The 12,177-nt window shown below is 30.5% G+C and overlaps 1 protein-coding gene across 2 annotated transcripts in view; it reads right to left on the bottom strand.

The window, feature by feature from the left end:
• LOC121115669 (sodium/hydrogen exchanger 1) overlaps positions 1-9,698 on the bottom strand; it is a 38,604-nt gene extending 28,906 nt beyond the window's left edge. Inside the window, exon 1 of one of the 2 annotated variants that reach the window (XR_011779712.1) lies at positions 9,378-9,698. The gene's annotated coding sequence lies outside the window, so the exon portion shown is untranslated. The remainder of the gene's footprint in view (positions 1-9,377) is intronic. The other variant, XM_040709772.2, reaches the window with a different exon arrangement.
• Positions 9,699-12,177: the final 2,479 nt, after the last annotated feature.

The raw sequence follows: 12,177 nt of genomic DNA, 5'->3' as shown, positions 1-12,177 counted from the left end.
GAATTATTCATCTTATTAAAATTGTCTTGTGAATTTGATACAAGTTGTAATTTTATACGTCGTTTATATCCTATACATGTATAATTATTGATGATTAATTGATATTGATAATGCTTAGGATTGTAAATAAATATTGTATTATGTTTCTGTTTTATGGTTTATACAAGCTCAAAACTTTTCCATTTACTACTAATAATAGTTACTACTTATCATCTTCTGATTTTTGAAAAATTTCCATATATGATTCGTTAAAATATCTCCTATAATATAATATTATATTTGTATATATATATGACCGCAAATAAAAACGCATAAATAATATAAAGCGATCAATCAGTGGCCTCATTAAAGCTCAAGTCCAATCAAGATATCGAAAATACTTTAACAAAGACACCAAGATACACACAAATCAATTTTTAAGGGAAATTGTATTAAATGGAAGAGGAAAACAAACTGATTTTCTTCAGATACTTAAAACGTTGTTATTAATTTTATGTTTCATCATAGAGGAGCCTTTTTTTTTATGAATTTGAACATAAAAACTAACATTGTCTATAACATGTGTATTTTTATGAATTTTCACTCTATTGCGTAAGAATATTTGTGATTTCAAAATATAATTATTTTATGGATGGATTATCAACAAGAATTAATACAGAATGATGATTAAAAAAAATAATTCCATAAATGATATAATTAAGTAATGATATCTATCTAACACAATTTGAACTTTTTTTAATGCCCGGATTTTAATGATTATTATTAAATTTTTGGTTGTAGTATGCCAAAAAAAAATATGTTAATGGACGTTTTAAATAGAAAAAAACCCCACAACTAGGGTACTTATTTCAAAAGTGGAGATAATTAAAGGCCTTCGACATAAAATAAAAGTTGTTCAAAATTCTGATTACGTACCTAGAGTTATGTTTCATTCTGATCAGACCAGATTCCTAGGCTCTGGAAGGAAATTTGTTTTTTCACTAATATGTTGATTTTATTCATAAAACAAGATCGATTCCCCGAGTCTTAAAGTTTTTTTAAGATATAGATTGTCTATTCGAAAATGCACCATAACAATTATAAATCCAAAAAATCAATAATTGTACTAACAGAAAGAGGAAGAACGTACATATAATAAATACGACTTAAAAAAGAGGATTAGGAAGAGGATTAGCGAGTTTGTCTTAGTATTTTTTGTATATAAATACTAGAATAATTCGAAATAAAACATATAATACGGGTTCGTCTAATAAAAATTAATATGATAGGTTGGGGAAAAAATAATGATAATATTTCCTGCCCTTTTTTAACTAAGTATATCTTACCATTGACTACTACCATTGGTTGTTTCACTCGTGAATTATCGTGCGTCGAGAATGGAGGTCTCAAAGGAATAAACTTACCATATTTTACATTTGTACTGCCTGAATGAGGATAAATAGTCAAAAGCTACCATGAAATTTGCAATGTATACAATCCCAATACTCTTTCAGTGGTTCGAGTGATTTTGTCTTAGTGTAGTGGAAATGAATGTTGCGCCACACAGTGGCAGGCCTGTCGTTGAAAATGTTGATTAAATTATGGAAAATTACGAGATTGACCATCTTGTTAGCAGTCTTAACATCGCCCGGGACCTAAGCATTGATCATAAAATCGTTTGGAACCATTTGCAGAAGATTGAATACAAAAAGAAACTCGAGAAAGAGAGGAATCGGGTTTCGGTAAGACAACGCCAGACATATTTGATGATGGGCCATAATCTCTGGGATGTCGGATAAGAAGTTCTTATGCATCCAGCCTACAGTCCGAACCTTGCACCAAGTGACTACAAGCTGTTCTTGTAAATGGTCAACGTACTGAAGGGTACAAATTTGGCCTCATTATAGGCCTATCAAAAATGTATTGTCCGAGTTTTTAGCCAATAGGGGCAAGTGATTATACGAGAAGGGCATGATGAATTTTGATTTTCCTTATTGAACAGAACGGGGCCTACTTGGCTTAAATTAAATGATTGCATCACTTCTTATAAAGTATTGAAATAAAGCAAAAATACAAAAATAACTTTTTCCTAACGTAATATTAATATAAAACGTGTATAGATGGACAGTTTTGTTCTTTTGTGTAAACTAGCTAACGGATAAACCAATTAATCTACAAATCTAGCCAGTAAATACTTTACTATCTCTTTGCTAACATAGAAAAATAAAATTCAGCAATTCAGTCTTAAAATACACATTTGGCTAAATAACGATGACTGACAATTTTGAACAATTTGATAAATGTTTTAAAAGTTGCCCAACGCCCTTAAAGTTTTGAAAATTGAAAAAAAATGTCTTGTTCTTTTATTACCTTCCAATCACTAGCAGATATGATTAAATGTGCTTTATAACTTTTTTACTAAAGTATTTTATCTTTAATAAATATTTGTATTACTTTGTTCTTTAATTACTTTGTTTGATATTAAACGGAAAATAAATCAAGGATATTTTCAACCCATTACTCACATTGCGCAGTATCTATCTTTTTTTTTTTAATCAAATAGCCAAATCTGTAAGGTATAACTACCCAATATTAAGAGAAGGACATTGATCTTTGATTTATATTGGATGATTAAGTAATAACTACAACATTGATTGATTGTTAAAGTACTTTTGCATATTACCCTGATATATTTTTTTTATTTGTTATATTACGACTTAACAAATTTAAAACAGTTAAATTTAAACATCGAAGTAATCGCATAAGCGACATGGAGTCAAGCCAAGATTTCCAGTTACTTGGATACCAAGAAGCCCAAATAACTGGCGTAAAGTTGTAATCAGGGAAATATGGTTTGCTTTGTTTTTTGTATCATCATGTAACATTAAAAAAAATCATTAGTGATAGTAATTCAAAATTAATATTGGATGTAATATTTTTTGACATAATGCAGGAATTCCTATTTGTCCTAAATATCTTATATAATATACTGCTGGAAAATTTCTATTGTGAATGGTATAAGAATAAATAGGATAAAAATCGAGTATCTAAGACTCATCAATCAGATATAAATGCCTTTAAGAGTAAACCAAAAAAGAAATGTTCGACATTGCACATAAAGATGAACTCATTCTCATCAAAAAATCCCCAAGATAGAGACTTTCTTTTGGCGTAGAGAGAAAAGGACGTCGAGTGTATACGTGTGGCAATAACATAAAAGCAAGCTGAGATTTTTTGATGAAACAGAAAAAAACACATTATAAGTTTTTACTTCAATGAAACCCCGAACAGGATTTTGTAAAGAGTCAAATACAATATTAAATCACTGACAAACTGTCTAACAAGTTATTAATATGATCGATATTTCTTTAATTTTTTACATGAACATATTATATACAAGTTCAGAGTCAATTTGATCGTGAGGTATTTGAACTTTAAAGCGAATTTTGACGTCATCACTATAATCCATTGCAGTTGGTGAGGCATGCTGTTAACAAGCTAATCTCTTTCTCGTTTTTGGCATAGTATCTTTTATGATCAGTGTTACCAAGTATCCAATTTTTATCAGGTTTAGTGTGTACCCTTAAAAGTGTAGAGAAGAAGGAAATTATATCTGACACACCCCAATTTTTTTTTTTCAATTATAACTTGTATGATATATTTAAATTTCACTCTGTATATGGGTATTTATGAAAAATTTGGGGATTTTTCAACTTTGTATCTTATCTATTTTTGATTAACATGGGTTTTTTTTTAAATTGGAATATGGAGAATGTAATGAACAGGATATTTGCAATAGACATATATTGATGTATCTTCATATCTTTCTAAAAAATTATTTAGGTGCTATTACCACTATAATTTTTTTTTTTTTAAGTTAACCTTAAAAACCGCGGCTCCCACTTTTTGAGTTAATATAAATTATAGTGCTCATATCAACGGGTATGTTTATCATACTGTCGCAATATTGAGAAGAAGTATCCCAGCTTGCTTTTATGTTATGGCCACACATATAGGCGTCGTAGATAAAGCCCACTCTAAAAAAGTAACGAAAACAGTGGAGAGGTAAGATGCGGAATCCAAAAGGCTACAAAAAAACTAATAATATGCACTCACATAAGGAATTGATTGTTTAACATGATAGTCACGTAGAAAGTACATTGAAAGATAGTAATAATGATTATCCAGTGCATTACACATTTTTTTTAAAACCAAGAGAATTAAAAATATTTTAATTCCTGAATTGACAGGATCAATAGACAGAACAGACTATTTGATCCAAATGCAACTTAATTACTTGCATTAGCTGTTAAATTATTGGAAACATCATTAAAGACTTCAAAATCAGCAGATTATCGATACGGAAGGCACACGTACATGTGAAAGAGAAAATATACAATAGCTTGAAAATAAATGTGGTCCTTAATTTTCCTTAACTCTACATTAGGATAGCTAATTGTTGAAGGACCTGACATAGAAAATAAATTGTCGATTGCATACCAAGAGCTATGTACTATCTTCGTTGGATGAATAAGGGATTGTCGGCGCTCTCAAGATTGACATGTTTCGAGATAAATTCAAACTTACGGCTAATGAAATAAGAGGAATTTTGTATTTCTATGTTTTTTTTAAATATATATCAGAGCTTCGCTCACAGCCCTTGATGCTATATCTTCCCCTCGCCATGACTTATAATTTCTGTTCAGCTTGAAAACTTTTTGTAAATACAAATCCAGCTATTTCAGAAGCTGCAACAACAAAAAAATAAAATCCAGGCACCTTTGGTACTTAAACAAACAAAATATAACGTTGTCATTTTTTGACCCAAAAGTATCATCTCAAGATAAATGAACAATAACCAAAGCAATTATCAATTAAGAAGGATCCATTAATCCATCAAATATTTCAAAATGAATAAAAGTAGACTTAAAAATATTGGGAAACTATCATTAAGTAAATGTGTTTCAAAGAACATATTGAACTTTTTTACATGTTCAGGAATAACGAATAATTTCCATCAGTCTAACCATGAAACTTGGAATTCAAGAGATGACTATAAAGTCGGTATGTTCGATCATTAACAACTTAGCATGTGAAGATGATTTGGCTGAAAGAGGTTGCTCACAAATAAGAGAGCAACTCCATAATTACTAATAATGAAGAGTAGAAACATTACTCATTACAAGTAATCCAGGACCATCTAAAGAGATATCCCGATTTAAAAAAAGTATATATGAAGCGAAGACTACATTAGAAATTGTTTCAATATTAACAAAACCCCTATTATTTTAATGATATTTAATTTTGTTAATTTTTTGTTTCATTTTTCAAAAATAAATAAATAAAAGATCATCTAAGAAAATAATTTTTTGAATTTTTTAAAGAGATTAGTTGACTTACTTTAACAAAAGGGGCAAATAAAAACCTTTAAAGAAAGATCAAAGCCCCTTTGATAATATTGTGCATATTTTACTCATAGTGTTTTGGCAATATTGCTGTTTGATTTTAAAAAAAAAATAAAGAGAGATAATGCGCGCTATGACTAATAAGTTAAAAAAATATCCATTCTGTTAAAAATCAAAAATACTAATTAAGAACAAAGAACATATTTCTTAAATATAATTTAATTATATAAAATAAAGTTATAAAATGCATTTAGTCATCTCTGCTTGTGTTAGGATGATATCAAAAGAAGAAGACAACATTTTCGAAAAAAACGTCAATTTTCAGAACTTGAAGGGTGTTGAGACACCTTTAAAAGTTTTTTATATTATTCTAAATTTGTCAGTCATCCTTTTTTACACAAATACTATGAGAGCTCAAATATTCCAAAAGAATGTTAGAAATGCACCAGTCTAATGTACCGGGTGCGCCGAAATGCATATGGTTGTAATATGGTATGTTTATAAAATAAAAATAACTTATATGATGTTTTGGCTACCTAATCATCGATGTAGCCCCCAATGATGGCTTTCAGGCAGCCACGGAAAGTCTTGCACCCATTGCGAATATAGTCCATAGATATGGCATCCCCGTTCTGATTGACAGTGTCCTTGAGGTTGTTGATATTTGGATTATATACGGTGGAGGCCCTGGACTCTACATGCACCCAAAAAGTGAAGTCCAATGGGTTAGCATCTGGTAAGTTGGAGGCCATATTTTCTTTGGCCAAAAACACAAATTGTCCTCCAACCACTTCTGAACCTTTTGGGCGTGTGTCCAGGCGTACCATTTAAGGTATTTATTAGCTCGTCAAGAGAGGAACAATAAGTCTAAAACTGATCACTCCTTCTTTGTTGACTACTCAACAGTCTAACTCAGTTTAAAAAAGAGACTTTTAAAAGTAGGATCATTGATGAACCTATGAAATAGCTATGTAATCATTTATTTTACCACTGGCCAGGGATTGCATGAACAAGCAAAGCGGGAGTTTTGTCTCCAAAAATCATTGATCACTTTTTACCATTAATTCCTTATCAGGTTGATAAAGTTCATGCTTGGACTAGCACTGGTTGCAATCCGAGCCAGCCAGATGGAAGACGTATGTGGTCAATATCGTTTATTGCCTGCTGATGATAACTAAAGAGTTGCTCATCCCGGAGTGTATGTTCACTCGTAAACGAGTGAGTGTTTTGTAGGGTAGGGTTTATATATATGTATGGCAGCACTGGGTTGTGATTGGAGGAACATTAAAAGGTATTCTCTTCATTTCTTGTGCATTAGTTAGTATATTTATCAATGTGCAATTTGACTCCCGTGTGATAACAATAGAATATAATTTATATTAACAGCATATATATTATTAATTAATCAACGTTCTGCCCAAACGATAAAGAAAGAAAGTAGAGAAGTCGAAGGTGCTCTAACATATATATTAATTTAATTTGTTTTCTATGTGTTCCATCTGAGCTACTTTAGAAAAAGTAATTTTTGTAAGAATTTAATTCATGTCTGTAGAAAAAATCAATATGGATCCTGATATTATATTATTTATTTTATTGAAACAAATTATATAAAAAGCACTACAAACTTTTTACTTTGAGTGTCAGGAACTATAATTAGGTTGGTTGTTTCTATTAATATTTTTTAAATCATATTAAAAATTGTGCCAAAATCATAAAAATATAAATTTGAGTAAATTTATACAATTTTATATCCCATAGTATAGGCTATACCGGATGGTCCATTGAAATCTGAACACTTACTAATTCATTAATTAATGAAGGTTGAGTGATTTAAAATAATAAATATTTCAATGTATTAAAACAAAACAAACCTGAACTGAACTCTTCATTATACGTACAAGTCGAAAAAATGACACTTGAACGTGATCGACGAATTTTCATTAGTGCACTCCAAGCAGTTGAGCGTCTCCAGGACTACAGCCTACGTGATCAGCAAGTCCGAAACGTTGGAGAGAAAGAAGGGCTCTGTCAAAAATGTCCATCAGGGCCCATCTAAGAAATATCTGGGTTTCACAACAGACTGTCCAGAGAGCTATAAAAAAGTGGGTAGGAAGAACCTTGTGAGGGTGGAGAGGCTACGTTTGACACCAGCAATGAAAAAAATCCATATCCTCCGTTTCAAGATCTTATCAATGAGTTTTTTGAGTTATTTTGAACTCTTGCTTGACACTTTTGGCCACCCAACACCCCTGATACAAACTCTCATGACTACACCTTTTGGGTACATGTCAAGGGGAAGACCTCCTAACTCCAAGGACCAAGGCATCCAGAAACTAAGCCCCAAAAAGATACACATATAATCATGCAGACGTCCTTGCAAGAAAAATGAGTCGGAAGAGTTAGAACGAATGACTCTTAAGGCAGTGGGACAACATGGTCAAGTTTTTCATTTTAGAATCAAGCAAAGCAATCCTTTAAAACAGCTTATACATTGTAATCGTGCCGAATTAGCTGTTGTTCCAAAAGCTAATTCGTTTTGTTCTTGATAGATAAAAAATTACGGAAATGACACTAATAACGTTTTGTACATGGATGATGGTTCCATTATTTAAGTTTTGACTCAACAATCAAGTGGTGAAGAAGTACTAAACTCCATCCACATCCTTTGTTGTATATTTTGATTTTAAAAAAATTATACATGTATTGGAGTCTAATTCATAATTAGCTAAATAAGTTTTTTTATTTGTTCACATGACCTCTTCTTTTAAATTAATTATTGTCCTTTTTTTATTTGCTAATCTTGGTATCAAGTGAAATGGGAGATGAAAGTGTTTTCTTTTTTTTAAAAGAAAACTTTGGCTTACTCTTTAAATGAAATGATCATCAATATCTTATTTATCTATCTATAAACTAATTTCTCAATTTCTATTCAATATTCTTTTTCTGTATATTAGACGTGCGAAAAATTGATTCATTGATGATAAATTAGTCATATATATATACTTTTTAGTAAGTTCTCATGGTTTGTTTTGGTATTGAATATACAATGTGTCTTCAAAAAGTAAGGTGACTTTCTATTTCTATGAAAAAAATATTAATTCATTCATCAATATTTTTACTCTCCCCTTCAAATTAATCCCCCTGAGATATACTACACTTGTACCAACTTTTTTCCAATCCTCGAAGCACTTCTCATAAGCACTTTTCGGTATAGCCTTTAACTCTTCCAACATTGCAGTTTTTATTTCCTCAATCGTTGCAAATCTTTTTCATTTCAGAGGTCTCTTCAGCTTTGGGAACAAGAAAAAGTCACATGGGGTCAAATCCGGTGAATATGGTGGCTGAGGCATGATTGTGGTATTGTTTTTAACCAAACAATCTAGACAATTATTTTGGTCAAAATTAGGCCGTTTCGGAACAAACTTCGCTCACAACCGATATCTTTAACAACTTCTTAGATAGTGATTCGACGGTTTTCATTTGTTGTTGACGTACTTTGGCGTCCAGAGCAAGGCTTGTCAGTGGCATCTCCCGGGCCATCTTGGAAGAGTTGTGTACCACTTGTAAACATTTTTTTAGTCACAACAATTTTACCGTATGCCACTGTCAACATTTAAAGTGTTTTGGAGCACTTCATTTCAATTTTTACGCTTGTTTTAAACAAGTTTTAAACTAGCAATAGTTATGCCTTTCAGAAACAAACTAAGGATATTAAATAGCTGTCACGGTGAATATATATTTCGTGGCGAGTGTACTCAAATAAATGATAAAAAGATCGAGCATACCAGACTAACCATGTCTGCGAAATTTGAATAGTCACATTTCTTTTTTAAAACATCTCGTACATAATTCATCTTTATTTATATTTCATAGCTAAAACTTTCGATATTTCATTTAAATACATCATCTGTTTTCCCTCTTTAGAAAAATAAATAATACTCATTAAGAGAGAAGAACTTAGTCAATTTACAGTCGAGAAAATCCCCATCTTACCTCTCATGAATATGGAAAATTTGTAATGCTTGCCACAGAATATATTTTTCGATGTTATTTATTTCAGTTGTAATCACAGACACACATCACCATCATGAATAGAATTAATATTTAACCTAAACAGATATATTAGTTTTATAAAATGTAATCAGCTTGCAACTCTCTTACACGCCTTGTCTTCTTCCCCACGTATGTAACGTATTTGACTTTCATTTTTTTGTAGGAACGCGTATAAAGTATATTCACAATGTCTGAGGAATAAACATACAATAAGTATTACTTTTTTATTTCAAAATTGAGTGCTCTACAAATGTAAATAAATCTTCTAATAATATACTTAAACTTTATTACATACATTTTTTGATTTGAAACATCCTATACTGGACTCTAATTATTAGTAGGGGCAGAGGGGGGGCAAATTAAGGAATTATAGCTTTTCACTAGAAAATGTAATATTTGATTTATTTTTTTTTCTATTTTTTTTCTAAAAATATTAATTCTTTCTGTATAGCTATGGATTTTTGAAATTTTAGTCCATAAAATATAATATTTGATTTTTTTCTTTCGAAAAGATTATTATTTTTTTTTTATTTTTTTTGTAAATAATTTTTTTTTTTTGTAAAGTCATCGATTTTTCAAAAAAATTTCAAAAAAAAAATAATTGTCAGCAAATAGTGATGGATTTCAGAAATTTTTCTTCGAAAAATTTAATAATTGACAGTTTTTTCGAAAGGTTTAATATTTTTTATTAGATGTTTGATTTTTTTTTCCAAAAAATGTATTTTATCAACAAATATGCATTTTTGATTTTTTTTCCAAAAATTTAATTCTTACGTGAAGAGCAGTGAATTTTTGAAAGTTTTTAAGAATAGTTCTGTGGATTTTTAAATTTTATGTGTAATCTTTCGATTAAAAACCAAGTCTACTTCCCCCCCTAAAAAAAAAAGTATTTATATATATATATAATCCTACAGAACCCCCAGTCAGGTACATAATAGTGTTGGATTTCCGGTTTGAAAATTATTGACCACTCTAAGACCGTTATGATTTTTGCTGATCCTTTATAGATGTTCAGTCAGGACAAGTCTCAAAGGAAAAAAATTGGTATAGATAGATCCCAAAAAAAAGTGTGGTTTGGAGACGTCTAATTTAAAATTTGGTGTTGAACGGATGAGTCATTGATGATGTCATGTGAGCTTCAAAACTGTAATCATCGATACAATAACGTCATTTATATATATATATATATATCCATATAATTGTTGCATAAATCAAATTTGTACAACTTATAAATCAGGATAAGGGAGAAAATTTGTTCATAGATTGAGCCTAATAAAATTGGACTATATATATGGAAACCGAAAAACGAAATTTGAAATTTTACCTGTTCTACACGTTTTTATGATATTGTGACAATTTTACTACTTGAAGTGAGAATGAGTAGTGGGCCGCACTCAAGCATTAAGCGACGGAAATGTGGCCCTCGGTCCATGGGTGGGACATCCTTGGAATAGATAGTGTATCAAATCAATATTTGTACATGATTCAAAATAAAGTAAAGACTTATTTTTATTAAATTAGCTGCGAGCAACTATGAGATGAAAGAAATAAAGACAAGCCAGAGTCCGTTTATAATTCTAGTGATGATATAGGCATGAATTACAGCGATTTTGATACTCAACTCTACTCAGAGTCCAACAAGGACTTAGACCTCCAATATAAATCCTCAGAGTTACTCTTCGTTTTCCACGCAATAGGAATTATTATAGATTTATTATTCTCCCTTCAAGAATAAATTAATAGTGATGTTAGAGCTTTGGAGAATCAACAATTATTTTCCAATAGTAATTACAAAAAGAGTGCGACCTTAAAATGTTTTATTTTTCAAACCCTGTACTTTAGTCTCTAGAGCACTCCCTGGCGTAGCTTTGTCCAACCACGCTCGTTGTTAACCCTCATCTAAAGTAACATTCATTATTAGCTTTGCTATATTGCCTTCCCTTTAATTTTATAAATTTGGTAATAAAAGAGCTTTTAGTTCAAAATGATTCCTTATCAGACTAAAAAATAATGAGACAAGCTTGGCTTTATTAATATAGGAGATATCATCCATGCTTCACAACAAACATGTTTGTAAAATAGAGAAGGGCTCTGATAAGTTTTATGGTTCTAAATTTCTCCAATCTATAATACAAACATTATTACATCTTAACCTTATGTAATACATTGAATGTAAATTAATGTAAATCTTTGAAAGGTTAAGTTATTTATTGTTCAAAAAATATAATTCTCGGGATAACTACTCACTGATATCATCTCTAAATACATGAACATATAGATAAAACGAGGTTAATGTTGACGTAACGATAGCATACCTGCTCTGTCTAATATCTTCATCTCTTTGTAGTAACGTTCTGACTGTGAATAGACAAGTTTTACTTATATTTTAAGCTAAATTTTAACCTTATAATTTTAAGGGATTGGATTTAAGATATTGATATTATTTACTAGCAGAGGATGTAGAAAGAGACAAAGGAAGGAGAGACAGAGAGAAGGAGAGAAAGAGGGGAAAGGAATTTTTTTCCCCGGATGAAAAAAAAACATCTTTTTTTTTCTCCACAACAATATCACAGGTAAATGATTGTCGGAGAATAATACATCAATCAATAATGTACACACATAAAATAATTAAATTACGTAAAAACAAATAAAAAACACATTAGGAACAACAAACTATTTGAAAATTACCTTCATAGATTCGAAGTTTTTTTCGATTTCTAAAAATGTTCCGGGAAATTAA

This window comes from Lepeophtheirus salmonis, chromosome 4, assembly GCF_016086655.4.
Source record: "Lepeophtheirus salmonis chromosome 4, UVic_Lsal_1.4, whole genome shotgun sequence".
Lineage (NCBI taxonomy): Eukaryota > Metazoa > Arthropoda > Copepoda > Siphonostomatoida > Caligidae > Lepeophtheirus > Lepeophtheirus salmonis.
The sequence above is the reverse complement of the archived record's forward strand: the minus strand, read 5'-3'. Positions and strand labels throughout refer to the sequence as shown.